Source organism: Mustela lutreola, chromosome 7, assembly GCF_030435805.1.
Source record: "Mustela lutreola isolate mMusLut2 chromosome 7, mMusLut2.pri, whole genome shotgun sequence".
Taxonomy (NCBI): Eukaryota; Metazoa; Chordata; class Mammalia; order Carnivora; family Mustelidae; genus Mustela; species Mustela lutreola.
In genome coordinates, this window is record NC_081296.1 from 14,757,208 (window position 1) to 14,775,935 (window position 18,728).

Here is an 18,728-nt window from a genome sequence, read left to right on the forward strand (position 1 = left end):
CATCCCATTCCTTATCTCTCTTTGTCCCCTGACCTCTGTGATTTGGTGATGGACTGTTAGGGTCAAAGTTCACTGGCAGTTGTGTTAAGTGCTGAACCATGGGAAGAGTAGTGACATTGAGACCAGGGACAAGGTAAAGGCTACTGTGTGCTCTGGTCCTACTCCCATTGTATTTCACTTTATTATTTATCTTTTTCCTTCTCTGTCATGACACAAATACTTAATCTTATTAGGTGCTTTACTTGAACAGGAGCCTAAAATAATATGTGTGTGGAAGAGGATCCCAGGAAAGGTTAAAACTAATAAATGGCCATAGACTTGTTCGAGGTTTTATGTTAGAACTCCCCACTTTGGTATTTGTCTCTAAAGAAGGCGAGGGTTTTGCATCCATCAAGGCTGAGAGTGTTCAGGAGCTGATGGACTCCTTCTAGAACATCAAAGAATAAACATCTGGTCCCATTTATGCTAATATAATCTATGATCATTTCTTCAGATTTCAGGTTTATAAAAATCTCATAAATTACTAATCTCTGGATCCATTTTAAGATGCATGTACAACTCTGAATAAGAAGACAGTAATTTATACACACCCATACACACCCAAAGTCATACATAAAAAATAAGTCACGTCAACAAAATAAACCAAGCCAAACAAATGTGTTTTGCTTCAAACCTTGAAAGTTCTTTCAATGCAAGGCCTGTAAAATTAAAGAGAAGACAGGAGATTTGAAATGTGTGTTTTCAGAGGAGAATCTTGTCTTTTAAACCGGCAACAAAGTCTAATTTAAGACTTGTTAGAATCTTAGTTTTTCCACGTAGCTTTAAGGAGGCTGATAGTAGCAGAAGGCAGTAGCAGAGCTGGTATTTATAACCACCTTGAAGAAACTCAGAGCCTGTTTTTAACTCCCATTCCCTTCCCAAGTGAGCGTTGGCAATCTTTGGAAAATGTGTCTTCTCTAACCTGCTGCAAGGAACAAATGTGCCGTTGGAGGAATAGGCCCCAGGCTTCTAGAATAACTAAGTTTTAGTCCAGTCCGTTGTGCTAGGGGGGAGGCCCGTGAAAATGCTGGTGTGCCATCAGTGGTGGAGAGAACACAGATTTGTCCCCCCAAATCCACGGGCTCTTCCCCAGGGCAGGATGTTCCCTGGTAAGTAGGTGAGAATTATACTTTATTTCACCCGGGAGTGGACAGATGTTGGCAGCTCCGAGGTGGGAGCGGTTAAACAGTGTGCATACCTTCCCGTAACACCCCAGGAAGGTGACTGCCGGGCAGGTTTAGGAAGGACCTGTAGGAGCCCGTGGAGCCTCTGCCCAGGTCCCCGAACAGACCTCCCTCCTCCACCCCAACCAGGAGCAGAGATACTGATGTGTTACCCCAGCGAGGACTACCTTTTTATCATTAAGCCGTGGCCATTTGGGGTTTTCTTTGTTACCATAGTTAATGTGACTCTGACAAAAATATACTGTTACTTGTATTTCTTTTAGGAAGCGAGGGTACAATGCAAACTGAAATGAAGGGGCTAGAACAGCTGGAAAGGGTTGGGCTGCCTCTTCACCTTCCCAGAGGGGTTCTCCAGTTCCCTAGTTAAGAGGAGTGTATTGAGGGGCACCTGGTGGGCTCAGTCAGTGAAGCGTCAGCCTTTGACTCAGGCCATGATCTCAGGGTCCTGGAAGCAAGTTCTGGGTTGAGCTCCCTGCTCAGCAGGGAATTGGGCTCTCCCTCTACCTCTGCTCATGCTATGTCTCTCTCCCAAAAACCTTAAAAACAAAACAAAACAAACAAACAAAAAAAACCTTAAAAAAAAAAAAAAAAAAGGTAAGAGTATACTGATGGCCAGACTTTATTTTAACTATGAGTCTGGAGGGAGAGTGGATGGAGTTGCAAACGGGTGGGGGGGGGCGAGTGGTGGGGAAGGGAGGTCTGCATGGGTCTCTCTTCTCTGTAGCCCATTCAGCACACTGTCAATTATATGAGACCCTCTGGAGCCCGGAGATGACTTCAGTTTAAAAAAAAAAAAAAAAGGTGGAGAGCAGGCTATGTCTTTAAAATGTCTTGAAAATGAAGGAGCAGAGGTACGAAGAAATGGCTTTTGGAGAGGCTTTGACCTGATGTCTGATTACTCTGACCAGAAAAGGGCCTATTTGCCTTTCTTCATTTCTCCCCAAATCTTGGGTCCTCTTCTGCAGTGAAAAAGATGAAAAGCACAGGTTTTTTCTACTCCATAACATAAACCCTAAGTTACTTCCCTTATTTGTAAAGATAGGCTTTTCTGGACACTAAGGTGATTGAATATTGATTTGGTTAAAAATGGAGAATGTCTTTGCTTAAACCGTCAGTTCACTGTTCGTCTGGTTGTCCACCTAACTTCTATTACATTCTCTGAAAAATCAATTGAATTTAAAATGCCATGTAGGGTTTACTGAATTTCATGTGAAGAATGAGTAATAACAAGAAAGATTGTTTGGTCCCAGAACCGAGCAAATAAATATTTGATTATTTAGTGGGGGGAGAAATAAAGCTAATTGTTTAAACATCGCTTGATGAGAACACTGTTTTGCCAATGCCGTGGTGGAAAAGAACACATCTTTATCTGATAATAAAAAATACCAAGAATTACTTAAAGCAGTTTGTTGCAGTAACTGCGTGGGATCTCCCAAGGTTTTTGAGGGTAGTCATTTCTCCTTGTAACAATCGATGCCATTACCAGGTCTATTTCAGAGAGTAATGATGGGCAGATTACATAGTAGAAGTATATTTTGTATCATGCTGGAATTTGTGAATGAGAATAATACTTTGTCCATTGATCACCAAAAGAAGTCTCTGAATTTTTGACTTCTCTTGGGGGAGAAAGTTCTGCTTTGGTCTGGAGAGCGAGCAAAGGGAAGCCATCTTTCTTTCCTTAGGCATCAACAAGAAAGAAGGGTATAGGAGGCCATCTTTCCACCATGTGGACAACCAGTCTTAAAAGGAACCAAGTCATCATGTCAGCAGTGGAGAAGAGAATTTTCTGCAGCAGGCTTGAACAGTTTCAGCCTCGTTGATGTTTTAGTCCAGATAATTCCTTGTTGTTTAGTCTGTCCTGTGCATTCTAAGATATTTAGCAGCATCTCTGCTAAAGTAGATAAGCCAATGATAGATGCCAATAGATGTTACTCCCCGACCCCAGTCACAACAATCAAAAATGCCTCTAGGTTTTGCCAAATATATCCTGGGGGACAAAACTGCACTGAGGCAGGACTGTCTGGTAGAAATATAATGTCAATCACATATACAATTTAAAATATTCTTGGAGCCATATTAGAGAAAGAGAAGAAACAGGTGACATTAATTTGAGTAATATGTTTTAACTTCATTTATTAAAAATATAATTTCAATTTTTAATAATATACATGATTTTACTTTTTAAATAAATGATATTATGATATTTGATAAAATGATATTAATGATATTTTACTTTTCTGGTACAAAGTCTCTCAAGACCAGTGAGTATTATGCATTTAAATTTTTAAAATTTTAGCTACATTTTAAGTGCTCAGCAGCCAAATGCGGGCAGTGTATCTCTAAAGCAACCAACACAGGAATTTGCCCTATCTTTGGACTTCTAGTTAATTGTGTCTTTAAGTTTCCTTTTTCGAAAAGGCGGTATTGTCATTCTTTCTGTCCTAATATGAACCCATATGTCTCTTCCTGATAATTGAGCTATTAAAAAACTCAAAGTATCTTTGCTAACATTTCTTTCTTTCTTTCAAATTTAATATATTTATTTGAGAGAGAGAGAGAATGAGAAGGGAGCTGAACAGGGAGCTAGACCTGGGCTTGATCCCAAGACCCTGAGATCATGACCTGACCCAAAGGCAGATGCTTAACCGACTGAGCCACCCAGGCTCCCCTGCCAGCTAGCATTTCTTCCTTATTATGCATTGGCCATTAGCAGGTTGTTTTTTATTTTTTATTTTATTTTTTATTTTTATAAACATATATTTTTATCCCCAGGGGTACAGGTCTGTGAATCAACAGGTTTACACACTTCACAGCACTCACCAAAGCACATACCCTCCCCAATGTCCATAATCCCACCCCCTTCTCCCAAACCCCCTCCCCCCAGCAACCCTCAGTTTGTATTGTGAGATTAAGAGTCACTTATGGTTTGTCTCCCTCCCAATCCCATCTTGTTTCATTTATTCTTCTCCTACCCACTTAAGCCCCCATGTTGCATCACCACTTCCTCATATCAGGGAGATCATATGATAGTTGTCTTTCTCTGCTTGACTTATTTCGCTAAGCATGATACGCTCTAGTTTCATCCATATTGTCGCAAATGGCAAGATTTCATTTCTTTTGATGGCTGCATAGTATTCCATTGTGTATATATACCACATCTTCTTGATCCATTCATCTGTTGATGGACATCTAGGTTCTTTCCATAGTTTGGCTATTGTGGACATTGCTGCTATAAACATTCGGGTGCACGTGCCCCTTTGGATCACTACGTTTGTATCTTTAGGGTAAATACCCAATAGTGCATTAGCAGGTTTTTATCTTAAGTGCTGTAAAGGAGTTGCTTCTGCTCAGGAACCTGGCATATCTGCCTGCATGTCCAGAGCTTACAGACTTATGAAAGTCTTTCTTGTTCACAAGCTATTCTTGATTCTCTGCATTTCCTTGAGTCCTTTGGGCATGGACATTAGCATCTCACTGCTAAGTCCTAGCTTGCCTCTTTCCCAGATGTAGTGTTTTTTTTTTTGTTTGTTTTGTTTTGTTTTTTTTTTTTTCTGCCTCTGAGCCCTGCTATGGGCTCAACCCAGCATATTTTTGGATTTGAGGAGCAATGGAGAAAAATGAGAGAGGGGACCTCTTAAGTTTCAATGGGCATAATTGGGCACCTTTGTTGACTTCCACTGGAATCACGGTAAAACTGGAAGAAGGAATTCCCACAGATTTGTCAAAGTCAGCAACCAACAGAAACTTCACGAGGATGTTTTAGGAGATTTTGTTTTTCAGATGCAGGAGGCTTACATAATGGAAAACACTTTAGGTGGGAACTAGAAATGTTGGGGGGAAAAATCATAGTTTAATCCCCTTTCCCATTTTACAGATGAGAAAACTAGAGTCTGCGAGATTCGGTAATTTGCCAGGGGTCTCTCTGCAGCCTTAGTAACAGATTCAGGACCATAACCTGTTTCAACCCATCAAGTGTTTCCACCTCAAACCACTGCCTCCCGTATTTACTCAGAGTTTATGCAAATAAATTCTGTGCTCCTCTCCATGCCTGGGTGTTTTAAAAAACAAAAGCTTTTCTTTTAAAATCATTTTAGACATCTATGGAAGTTACAGAAATAGTACAGTTTCCATATCCTTCACCCCGCTTTTGAACGATAAAATCTAACACAGTAGCACAATGATCAAAACATTGACTTTGACCTCAGATCTTATTCAGCTTTTTACTAGCTCTTACATGAGGTCCTTAAAAAAAAAAATAGCGTATGTTCCATGAAATTCCACCACATCTGGATGGCTGCACCACAGTGGGGAAAGGGAACTGTTTGATCGTCCCCCCAAAACCTCCTTGACCCCCTTTATAGGCATAGCCTCCCCTAGTTCAACCCCTACTGCTGGTCTGTTCTTCAGTGATCATGAAACTTTCATCAGTTTGAGAATGGTCTATAAAAGGAGGAATATAGTAGGCCAACTTTTGAGACTGGCTTTTCTTTCACTGAGCACAATGGCCCTGAGATCCATCCCAGTTGCTACTTTGTATCAACGATCCATTCCCCTTTGTTGAGGGAGAAGGTTCCATTGTAAGGATGGGCCAGATTTGGTTTGACTGGTTACCCACCCGAAGGCACCTGGCTTGTTTCCAGTTTTTGGTGCCTTTTAAAAATGAGTTGCTATAGGCATTCCAAATTCATTTTTAATCATTTTCCAGTGCAGGTGGTAGCCTGGATTTTTAGAATTCATTTCCTGCCCTAACTGTTAGTTTGTAGCCATCTTTATCTGGATGAGAAACAAAAAGGAAAGAAAGAAACACTGGTGGCAAACTGTTGACTCCACAATTTGGGGCATGTTAGAGATGGAATTAAGTTGACTGCAAGGGCTAGACTTCACACGAATGAAAGAATTTGTTTTTGAGATCAGTGGTTCTGACAGAGGGTCCTTGGACCAGCAGCATCAGCGTTACCAGGAAACTGATTAGAAACGTTCATGTTCAGGTTCCAGCCCAGACCCGCTGAATCCGAAACCCTGGGGAGGGCGTCCAGCAACCTGCTTGAGCCATGTGAGAACAGTCGGTTAAACTAATAGCCGAGGAATTCCACATTTTCAAAAGGGAGGCTGTGTATACATGGCCCAATTCTATAGGAGTGTGTTGTCCCTCTGGGCTGGGTAGGCAGTGGTCTGGATACCCTCCCTTTTCTTTTTTTCTTTTTGGCAAAGAGTGCCCAGTGGGTCCAAATATTCTGGTACGTTTTGGAACAACCTGTGCTTTAAGTTTTTGGTTTCCTCATGGAAACAAGGTGGGAAGATGGATATAATTTAGAGGCACTATGGGGAACAATGTGCCTATCAAAGGAGAAAGCTCCTGGAGAGGTTCATTTAGTTCAGGGCAGGTTTCTCCTTTGGAAAGATGCTTCCAAATCAGACAAGGCTCTTGGGTTGATGGGTTTTTGAGCATCGGATGTACCACGTTTAGGGGATTTCATAGAATAAGACCCGGTCTCAGGCATCATTGAGAAGCAGGGAAGGCTGCCTTTGTTGGCTGGCTTCTGATTTTTGGTTCCCTCCTGCCTGTCCTCTGACCTTTTGTAGGATTCCTGGGAGTTCTGTAGTCTTCCTGCTGCCCCATTTCATCTCTCCCAGGATTCATCAAAACATGCTCTTTTTTTTTTTTTTGGCAAGCTGTTTAGGCCCTATCCTCTGCCAGGTGACACTGGATTAATTAGACAGGTGAATCCCTCAATTTTGTTATAAATTTGGCAGGTTATCCCAGAGACATGCTATCACTTTGTTACATACTCCATACTTTTCTTGGAATGAAGTCAGTGCGGGCTGACAGTAAACGCCAGGTATTACGCCTGTTGGAGAAGGCGTATGGATGAATCTTTCCATCAGTTACTGAAAATACATCCAATTACTAAGAAGGTGCCAATCGATCAGGATGGTCCCATAAATAGTTCTTGTGGATGCCTAGGATTTGAGTGTGTGCGGGTGCATGTGTGTGCAGGTGCATGTGTGCGCGTGTGTGTGTGCACACATACAGTGGGTAGTCTTGAGGGGAGACATTTAGATGCTTTATGCAGAATGTGAGGAAGCTGTTCATCTTCAGGTCTGACACGTCCGGGGAGAAATTGTTTCAAGTGAAAGGATGAAGGCTCAGGTCAAATAAATCCCAATCGTTTGTTTTCATTTTTCCCCCCTAGTGCCTTCTGTCTGATTTGAATCATCATTCCTTTTGAATTCATTCTCCTCTATTGAAAAACAAATGTTACTGACTCGGTGGTGTTCACCCCTCGGGTCCTGCTCTGGAAGGTTTTTCCTCCTTCCTCTGGGCGTGAGGCAGGGGCTGAGGGGGAGGTTGTCCGGGAACACCGAGGGCTGAGGGACCATCGGCCCGCCTTTATCCTAACTGCCAAATAAACTTCTTAAAAAGACTCTTTGTCTGTTTGTGTGAATCCCCGCTCTGCCTCTGCCCCTTTCCCCAGAGCCTGGAGAATAGAAGTCACCAAAAATGATGGAGCCGCTTTGGAGGACAGATTCTAATTTCTTTCTCTGAAGGCTGCCCTGAAATTCAAAGAAGCATTATTACTTCATCCAATTTAAAACTCTGCCCGCTGCTGAATGGGCAAGCACCTAATTTCACCTTTGGAGGCAAATGGGAAGCTTTTTGTGTTGAAAGACAGAAGAAGAGAAAAGAGGATTCGGGAGGATAATTGAATGGAAATCCCTTTAAGGTGCCAGAAAACAGCTTCCATCCAAAGGGATGAAACGAGGTCAAACTATATTTGTTAAAAGTGTGGGGCATGAAAGCCTTAATTATTTCTTTGGAAAGTCGTGTCTTGTAAAGACTTAAACAAAAGCTTCAAGAAGGTAGAAGCTGGGAGAAATTGCCCACGGCTTTCGAGAAGGTGGAACCAGGGGAAGGCAATTACTGGCGGACAATACTATATTAGCAGGGATTATTCTTCCAGATTGGGGGGGGGGGGCCCTGGGTAGGGTTTAGGGTGGATCTAGTAAAAGATGGCCTGATGGTGTGCCTGGAATGGGAGGGAGAAGGGACAGCGTCACCCTGGCTGTGCAGGCCAGGGGAGGGCAGGGGTTGGGCTTGCTGGCTAAGGAGGCGAAGAAATAGTCCTTTTTTTTTTCTTTTTCTTTTTTTTCTAATTCATTTGAGATTGAGAGAGAGAGAGAGAGCATGAGTTGGGGAGGAGCAGAGGGGGAGGGAGAAGCAGGGTCCTCACTGAGCAGGGAGCTGGCCATGGGGCTGGACCCCAGGACCCCAGGACCCCAGGACCCCAGGACCCCAGGACCCCAGGATCATGACCTGAGCTGAAAGCAGCTTCTTAACGGAGTGAGCCACCCAGGTGCCCTGAAAAAGTCCTTACTTCTTATACGCTAAGGAAGATGTAATTTCTCTTGGAGCAGAATGGTGCGAGCTGTTGTAGTGGATGCGCTCTGGAGTCGACAGATGTGCATTCGAATTTCCAGTCCTTCATTTGCTATGACATTAGACACGTTCCTTGATGCTCACCTGCCTCATTTGTGAAATGGGGGGAAATGTTGCCTGCCACAGATGGCGAGAATGTACTCGAGTAATGTGGGGTGTGGTACGTTACAGATGCCCCAGAGATGTCAGTCCTCCGGGTCGCTCCTCTGCTTGGTTTGACTTCTGCAGGCTCCCTGAAGTACGGTAGGCTCTTGCCCTTAAACTCGCGCCCGGTGTTCTCATCCCTGCACTGCCCTTGGCGTTGTGCTGGCAGGGTTCAGGGGCAGCCCCCTCTTTTTCATCTCTCCCTCCGGACCCTTGGTTACCTGTGCTTTGGCCTCTCTGTGGAAGTTCGCTAACTACAGAAGGAACCGTAATCACTCCCAAGATCAACAGGGTCCTGGGCTGAGTTTGCCTCTCTGGCACCTTTCTATTCACTGAATCCCAGGGCAGTGTCTTTCCCCAAGGAAGGGGGCGCACTGACTAAAACAGTTCATACTGTGCCTTTGGGTTGTTTCATGGCACACAGAACTCCCCCTTAAGCATTCTGGTTTGGATACGTATTCCGTTCCGCGAGCCAGCCAGGAACTCTGCCGGGCTTCTCATCAATCATGCTTTTCGTGGCAGGAACTGACAGTCCAGCTGCCCCTTCTCTGTATGCCTCCTTCTCATACTGACATGGCAATTCTCAGACCCGGGGTCCAGACAGCGTGTTGGGGTTCCCCAGTACCTCAGCTGGGGATTAGCAGTCAGATCAGTGGGTAGAGGGGGGCAGGGAGCCCCTTCTCAAGTTTCTGGGAGGCCTCTTTGAAAAGATTACCTATCCTTATTACAAACAGGCACACAAGACTTATGCAGGAAGGCAGGAAAGATTTCCCCGAGCCTCTCTAAGAGTGGATGACAAGCACAGATTTCAGGGGATTGTTAATTCAGAAACCAGAGCCTCTGCCTGGTTTGCTGCGTGAAGAAGAATTTCTACAGTACATTCAGGTTTTGTGGGCTTCAGTCTTCCTTGTCTGTGCTCAGGAAGTCAAGTAGAGCCTGTCTTTTTTTTGACAAGAACTGGCAAAAAGTAGCAACCATGTCCTACTTTCCCCAATGACCCAGTAAAGGAGGATTTCTGGGTAATTTGGTTTTTTTTTTTTTTTGCTCATTTGAGGAAGCTACACACACTATCAGGAGTAAGGATGCAAAACTCATCTTTGTGGACAGCCTGGATTTCACAGGAATCAGGTGTGGGACATCTTGGCGGAGGAAATGCAGGATATTAGAGCAGCTACAGCCATAGCCACTGGATTTCGCAGTTCCGTACCTCCTTTGGGGGACTCGGGGATACACACCTTCAATTCCTTGCCTTGTTCTTTTTTCTAAATTGGCAGAAACCCCCTCAGGCAGACATGAGTGCTGTGTAAAAGAACAGTCTTGGTGGCTCTGGAACAACGGTATTCAGTGCCGCACCTCAGAGGCCTCTGGAGAAGGGGAGCCACTGAGGCAGCCATGACAATGGCGCCATCTTTCCTCTCTCACACTCTCACCAACGTACAGGAGACTAAGGAGTGTTCGTATCAGTAAGATCGAGTCAAGTCCGATCAGTATTGGTTACAGTCAGCAGAACTGACTGCAGGAAATGCCTTTCTCTCTTTTTCCCCATCAATTTACTCAATAAGAACTTGAAAGCTGCTTACTAAGGGCTTTTGAGCATTCAGCTGTTGTTGTGACCTCGGCCATAAAATGTTGACGCCATTTTCATGGTCTTCAAGCTCAAGGTTAATCTGGATTTTGGTTGTTTGTCTAGGGATGGCAATGGGTTTATGTTCATTATTGTATGGCGTCTCAGGCAGCTCTGGCTGCTATAATAAATATAATAAATAAAACTCTCACAGCTCTGGAGTCTGGGAGACCAAGATCAGTGTGCCAGAATGGTCAGGTTCTTGGTCAGGGCTCACTTCTTGGCTGATAGGTGGCCTTCTTGTTATGTCTTAGATGATAGAGAGAGAGCTCTGTGTGGTGTCTCCTCCTCTCATAAGGCCTTTAAGCCCATCAAGGGGGCTCCACCTTCGTGACCTCATCTAAACTTAAATTACTTCCCAAAGGTTCTACCTCCAAATATCATACCATTGAGAATCAGGCCTTCAGTATATGGATTTTGGGGGGACTCCACAATGTGGTTTCTACATGACTTACTTAGCAATAGTCTCTGAGATGTGGGATATAGATGAAAAATGTACTGGTTACCAAACTGAACTCCACAGTGGAATGGTAAACTTAAAAATGGTAAACCAGTTGTCTGCCCTGGTGCAAGAGACAAGAAGAGAGCAAGAAGAAAGAGGGGCAGAGATTATTCATTGTTACTGGGTAATGGGGAGATAGGCTTGAAGCCGTTGGTGGAAATCACTGTGGTGACCCACATGAGGAACCTACCTTCTTCTGAATTTACTCTTCTTACCGTCATCTTTTACCAATGGGCTTTCAAGTGTCAGTGCATTCTAGGGTAGAGCAGCAAAGATATTTATACAAATTATGTGGGAATTGCTAGGGATTGGCCTATGGGTATTGAATGAAGACAAGATCCTGTCACAGCAATAGCACTTGCCTTCAAGATGGAGGTTTGGATTCTTCCTCAGCTCTGACAACTTGTTGCTAACATGTCCTCATTCACGTAAGTGGGATAAGAATGGTGGGCTTGGTTCCTAGAGTTATATAAGGAAAGAGGAGGGATACAGTACAGTGATTCCAGAAGATGGTCAGCATGAATCTTTCTCCAGTCTGTGATAGTATTTTCTCTAAAGTTGTGACAAGAGGGCCAAGTAAGCGGTCAGCCTGTTATGTAGTTGAGCTTAATTAACCCTAACCTCTCTCCGCACTTTCATTTCTGATGACACCCTTCCTCTGACGCATTCTACCTGCCAAAATCAAATCTGCACACCCCAAGATTCAAATAGCCCAGGCCCAAGATTCAAAAACTCATGTTATATGCCCTTACTCTCTCTCTCCCTCATACCTTAGGCTGTAGAAAACACACACACACACACACACACACACAAACACACACACACACACACACACACTTTCTTGGTTAAGGGCAGTATCTTACTTTTCCAGTGATAATGTGTTCTTCCTTAAATGAAAGGTAGGTGATAGCAGATGATAGTCTCCAAGCACACCTGCAGATCCTTCTGGAATGTTTTTAATGAGGGACTGAGAGGCTTCCCAGAAAAGAGCTCTTTGTGAGGGTCCAAGGCACCAGAGAAATGGGCTTGACATCATCACCAAGCTTCAACCATTGGAAGGAAGCCAATACATTATCCATGGCCCAGTGACTCTCATCTCAGATTTGCCTATAGTCCAGTACCACCAAAGACTCATGTCCAGGTCTTCTGGAGATGGAGGGTTGTGAGTAGAGATTGAGAGGACTTGTTTTCTCTCAAAATCTTAGGCAGCTCTGGAGCACAGCTGTGCTGCCCTAATGTCCCTCCAGCAGCATTTAGCATAAAAGAGGAAGGGGCATTTTCTTTTAGCTTGCTGGTGGACGTGAAGGGAACCAACAGAGATGGCTCATCTAGTGGGAGTGACAGTGATGGCTGTCAGGCTCGGTGGTCCCCAGCAGGGACAACAGCCAAGGTGATCATGCAGGTGGCAATAGTTTTGGGTAGAAATGGCTCATCGGTGGTAAAGGGCCCAGGGCAAGATGCCTTGCTATAGGGTACAGCCTGGCAGGCAGTGGTGGCCTCACCTCTGGGAATCCCCAAAGTAGTAAGAATAGGGTCAGTCATTTTTTTTGTGGGGGGGGAGCACTTGTGATATACACTCATGGGTCTCCCTTGGCTGGAGGTCCTCACCCATAAGGTGTGAGTGGGAAATAATGGCTAATATGGCCTGTTATTATTGACATGAATGTATTTTATATGCAGGGCGTAATGTACTCTTTGGGAAGGGATAGGTCCAAAAGAGCAGCTTGTCATGATTGCCACAAATCCAGGGTTTTTGGAGGAGGTGAGATTGCAGGAGATTTTGGAAGATGGAAGTTATCTGGGTTAGTGGAAGGAATGCATTTCCAGACTCCCAGCAGTGTTTTAGAGAGTGCTACCCTCTTAGCCACATTTTTGCAGTCTGAGGCTAAGATGCTCATTTTGAGCCTATTAGAGACCATGTATCCAATACTAGGAAATCCTCAGCGGCCATCCTTGGCCTGTGGGGATGTGGATTAAAGGGTAGAAATGGTCACTTTACTTTCTTAGTGCTTGGTAGAGTGAATCATGAGGATATCCATTCTGCATAATTTCCTGGGAAGCTAAGGAGGAGTTCCAGACTGATGACAGCTGCTCCTGTCACTTTAGGGTCATTTTTTATGGTGACCTTGACCAAGAAGTCTTTCTTTTAGAGTGAGGTTCTATTCAGAGATTCGCAATTATTTCTCCATGAAGGATCACTTTGTTCAAGATGCTTTGCCTATTAGTCTTGTGTTTAGGAAGATTCCTCTACCCACACTAACCATGCTATTTTGTTAAGTAGTCACTATTTTCTTTACTTTTTATTTTAATAAGACATACATTTGTCATCTCCAGGTCTTTGATCTGTGTGAGCTCAACAGTTACACCAGATTGAAACAATACTGTGCGGGGCCCAAACAGAGAATTATGACGAGGTCACCAGCCTGTGTAGAGCTCCTCTGGGTCAGTGCACGGATTTTATTAACATTTTTAAAATGCCAAATGTGGTTGCAAACATTCATCTTCTCTTCCTTTGAATCTCAGGCTGAAAACAAGCCCTTCATTTTTTTTTTTAAATTTTATTTATTTATTTGGCAGACAGAAATCACAAGTAGGCAGAGAGGCAGGCAGAGAGAGGGGGGGGGGGGAGACAGGCTTCCTGCTAAGCAGAGAGCCCAATGCGGAGCTTGATCCCTGGACCCTGACCATGACCTGAGCCCAAGGCAGACTGAGCCATCCAGGCGCCCCAAGCCCTTCATTTTTCTGAAGTTGTTCTGACCTGTGGTCTGAGTGAAGGAGAGGGCAAAGAGCTCAGAGGGATCTTTGTGTCCCTTCTGGGGCCCTCCATGGTGGGACACACTCATCACATACACGTGGCATCACCACCATATTTGCAGGGATGGTTAACATGTTTGCCAGTTTCCGCCTTGAACCCATTTACTGGGTGTGAGGGCAGTGGTGGTTGCTCCATGGGTACCAATGCTGGGGACCCTGTCTCTTGTCTTTCAGAGATGTTCCCAACCAGGTGAAGGGTAAGGTGGAGAGAGAAGAAGAAGCGAAGGAGCTGGTGGGAGAGGGGGGCAAGACGGGGCACGCGAGAGGCGAAGCCAGGAGCAGTTGCCAGGGAGGATGAGGAGCGATGATCATGCTGACATTGTTTTCAAATAATTGCAGTTACCAAGAAAGAAACCACAGCTGATGACAGTGAATTATTGAGTGACTGAGAGTCAGAAATGCGTGTAATAAGTGAAGAAAAGCAGTGTAAGTCAGAGAGAGAGAGAGAGAGAGAGAGAGAGAGAGAGGTGTGGGGGAAGTGGGGGGATTCTTGCTACTGAAGTATCCACCCTCCCTTTTGTTAGTCCAAAGTGCTTTAACCTTTTTCTTTGCCTTTCTACTTTTAGGGAAAAAAAAACAAAGCAAAACAAAACAAAACATGGGGAGTGCCCGGGTAGCTCAGTTGGTTCAGCATCTGCCTTCAGCTCAGTTCATGATCCCTGGATCCTGGGTTCAAGCCCTGGCATTGGGCTCCTTGCTTAATGGAGAGTCTGCTTCTCCCTCTCCTTCTGCCCCTCCCCCACCACTCATGCTCTCTCTCTCTCTCTCTTAAATACATAAAATCTTTAAAAAATTCCATTAAAAGAAGGAAAAAGATATACACACACACACACACATATATGAATGATGACATAATTATAGAACAAACACCCATGGTTTATGTTTCATAATTTATAGAGATGATTTACTAGAGTTTTGAACACTCCACTACACATCCAACAGTTGTGAAATTCTCGCTATTCCCTCAGTGGGAGGCTGGGGGATAGGAACGCTTGCTCTCGCAGCCTCCTCCATACTGTGTTCCTGGTTCCTGGGCATTGGGAAGCGGGATTGCTTGTCGGGGACAAACAGCTCAGCTTCCTGGTTTATGGGTTGTTGAACCAATGACTCTCCCCGCTGTGGTGGGACGCCCAGGAGCCTGCGTTGCTCCCTGTTTCCCCTGGCAATCTGCTCTTTCTCTCCAAGCTGTGGCTGCTTGACTGACTGTGGCAAGGGCAGGGGATCTCAGTTGGCAAATGAGGAGAAGAGAGGGCAGGATGGGGCATGGAGCCCTTCAGCACTTACCTCTGGACCCTGGAGAATGTGGCAGGTCTGAGGAGGAGGACAGAGGCCCGTGTGTCGCACCATAAAATTCTAGGAACGCTCCATCTGCACGGCAGGCCTGAGAATACCCAGCGTGACAGTGTATATAAAATTTCTGGCTTATATGCTTCTTAATACCAGTCTATAAAAATAACAGTCCAACTGGATGAGATCATGGCAAGGTTGTGTGGGGCCATATGCCGTGGGCCGAGTTGGTGCTGATGGATATTTGGAGGCTTATGTTCTTGGACTTGTTGGTTTGGGAAGAAGAAATCAGAGGGTGGGCGTGGGGCCCAGAAGTAGGAGAAAGCGAATGAGGAAGAGGGTGAGCCTGTCTTAGAAGAGAAGCCCATCAATTAAAACATAATGAGGAAGTGTAGGGAGAGGAGTATGACCATTTACTGGGCATCCGTCATGTGTCAGAGAATATTTATGTTGGTGTTTTGTCTCATTTAATCTTCTGTGCAGTATGAGTCAGACCGTGGCAAGTCCCATTTTCCAAAGGGGGTAAACTGAATTTAGACATTAGTAAGTATCTGATACTTGACTGAAGGCTAGAAGGAGGGTAGAGACAATATCAAGCCCAGGACTGTATGACCCCAAGGCTGTGATCACTCTTATGCTATAGAGTGACGGAAGTTTTGTTCTGATGTGGATGGAAATCTCCAGTTAGCATCTTGATGGCTTTGGGAACTTTTGGGAACTAGTCTAGCTGATTCCAGTCTATCCAACTGAGCGGTTGGCTTGGGATCCTGTGGATGAAGGATGAAGATCTCGCCTTTCCAAGCGCGGGTATTGTGGGATGGGCCATATGGACAAACATGGTTGCTGTTGGGTCAGGCTGTTGGGGACGAGTGACCAGTGACCAGTGACCAGGACCAGTGGTCAGCCCCTGAGAAAATACCTCAGCTTCCTTAGGGGGTAGATCAGACACATGCAGCTCTGACAGACAGACATGTGCAGACAACTAACCAGCCTTGTCATGGGCAGAAGTCCCTTTGGTATTGTCATGAAGGGACCCCTTCCTCTGAACAAAACCCAGAATAATTAAAAAACCCAGTTGCATCTCTGTATTATATTCCTATAAAAATAAAGCAGCTCCTGAATGTCTTCTGGGTCTCAGAAGCTTTACGTACATGATGCTTTTTGTGTTTCACGACCACCACATCGGAAGGTGGAAATGGCTCCATTTTATGGAAGAGAAAACAGAGGCTTGGAGGGGATAAGTCAGCTGCCCTCAGCAAATACTATGATTAAGCTGTTGATTTGTGATTTGAATTCCGTCTGCCTGATTTTGGAAATTTTTTTCCAATTGTGCCCGTCCCATCTCAAGAGGGACCTGGGAGGAACCTGTCTCCTTAAGTACATTGGGTGTGCTTTGGTTAAAACAGGGCCTGAGATCATATTTATCACCAACTTAATAGATTACATGGAGAATTTATTAAAAAATCTTGCATAATGCAGCTGTTAAATGGCTCTCTTACTTAAATTGGAAACAAAATTTTTTCTCTTCATTGAAAGTAGTTTACATTTTTAAAAACAAAGTGACATTTCATAGCAGCTTTATTGATATACAATTCATATACCATACAATTCTCCCATTGAAAGTGTCAAATTTAGTGTTTTTTTTTTATGTTCACAGAGGTGTACTGTCACCTTTGTGCACACCCTAAACCACATTTATGAACATCTTCATTTCCACAGCGATGTGACTTTTTTGTTTTTAAAAGATTTTATTTATTTATTTGACAGAGATAGAGAGAGAGCACAAATAGGCAGAGCAGCAGGCAGAGGGAGAGAGAAAAGCAGACTCCCTGCTGAGCAGGGAGCCTGATGCGGGGCTCGATCCCAGGACTCTGGAATCATGACCTGAGTTGAAGGCAGTTGTTTAACAAACTAACGCACCCAGGTGCCCCATGTTTTCTTTCTTCTTTCTTTCTTTCTTTCTTTTTTTTTTTTTTAAGATTTATTTATTCATCCTGGAGAGAGAGAGAGCATAGGGGAAGAGGGAGATGGGCAGAGTGAGGGAAGGAGAATCTCAAGCAGATTCCATGTTGAGTACGGTGCCCGACTTGGGGCTCGAACCAAGGACCCTGGGATCATGACCTGAGCTGAAATCAAGAGTTGGCTGCTTAACCGAATGAGCCACCCAGGCGCCCCCAACATTATGTTTTTATTCAGAGAAAAGAAAGTAACATTAAACAAAGCTGAGAGAAAGAGGACCTCTCCCATTCTAGTCTTTGTGTACTCAAGATACTAAACAACATAGACACAACCAGCCTGTGCACATTGTTGGATGACTGCTTTTTAAAGGCGACATTTCCCATCTTGTTACTTTGCATTCATGGTGGCCCGTGATATTCCCTCACGCTGATGTGCAATAATTTACTAACTCACCCCCTTTCACTGAGCCATTAGGTTTCTTTTTCCCTATCATAAATAATGTTGCAGTGAACATCTTTGCACATAAAGCTTATTTCCCCTGTTGAATATATTTCTTGGGGTTGCATTCCCAAGAGTGGGATTACTCAGCCAGAGGGTATCAACATTTTATGTCCCTCTCTCCCTTCTCCCGTGCTTATTCCTAAAGAGGGGACTCTGTTTCACGAAATAAAAGTTATTTTTTATGTATATATATATATATATACACACGCACATATATATATGAGATATACATGTATTTTATTTATATAAAACATTATACATAAATATTTTATGCTTTCATTATATACATGCAAAAATAGTTGTGCTTTCATTCTACAAACCAGAGACAAGCAGAACTCCGAGAGGTCTAACATCACCCATTCCTTGAGAACCAAAAAGACGGTCCTTCATGCTTCCCACCTGGTGGCTTAAATAACTGCCACTTCTCTTAGAAAATGATTCCCATGGAAAGCAATTCGCTCAACCCCCTGACCTTTTATTGGTTGCTGTCAGCCTGGGGCAGCACTTTGTTTCCAGCTGCTCTGAAAAGCTACTTGTCCAGCTTAACCCTTTGAAGGCTGGCAGGGATGAAGAGGGTGGGGGATAAGAAGTGGGGGGAAGGGTGAACCTACCCATCGGTACTGCCCTGCCTTCAGGTCAGCGTGAGCCGCCCCTGGGGCAGACAGTGGTGGCTACAAAAGTTAGGACATCCCCAACGTATTCTGTTGTAAATACAATAATCTGAGATGCTCTGACGTGTATTGATCTTTAATGTCCGTACAAGGGGCACTGTTAGTGAAAACAGTACTGAAGCCCTGAGAGGAAATTTTAGGGTGTGGGTGTATTCACCCCTGATGCCTCAACTCCCCAGAAACATATATTGAATTTCGGGATTTGGGGGCATTCTTCCATGTCATGTAAGACCATCTGGAATCCCTACTGGATTCGTGAAATTCTGGATCCCAGAAAGGTGCTCTTGGCTGTGTACGCTACGCAGTAAATCCAAATCAAATTCATTGAAAAGAGGACAGGAATTTTCATGTAATTGGAAAGTCCAGAGACAGGGCTGATGCGCAGCCGAGCTCGATCCAGGAGCTCAGGGTGATTACAGGGACTGGGTATTTTTTCCTCTCTCTCCTCTACTTTCCCTGGCGAGCACACAGCCTGCTTCAGGCTCTGCCGCAGGAACACCCACCATTTCCCTTCCTTGCTTCCTAGATGTCTTATCTTTTCTTCCATCTTGCCACCCATCTGGGG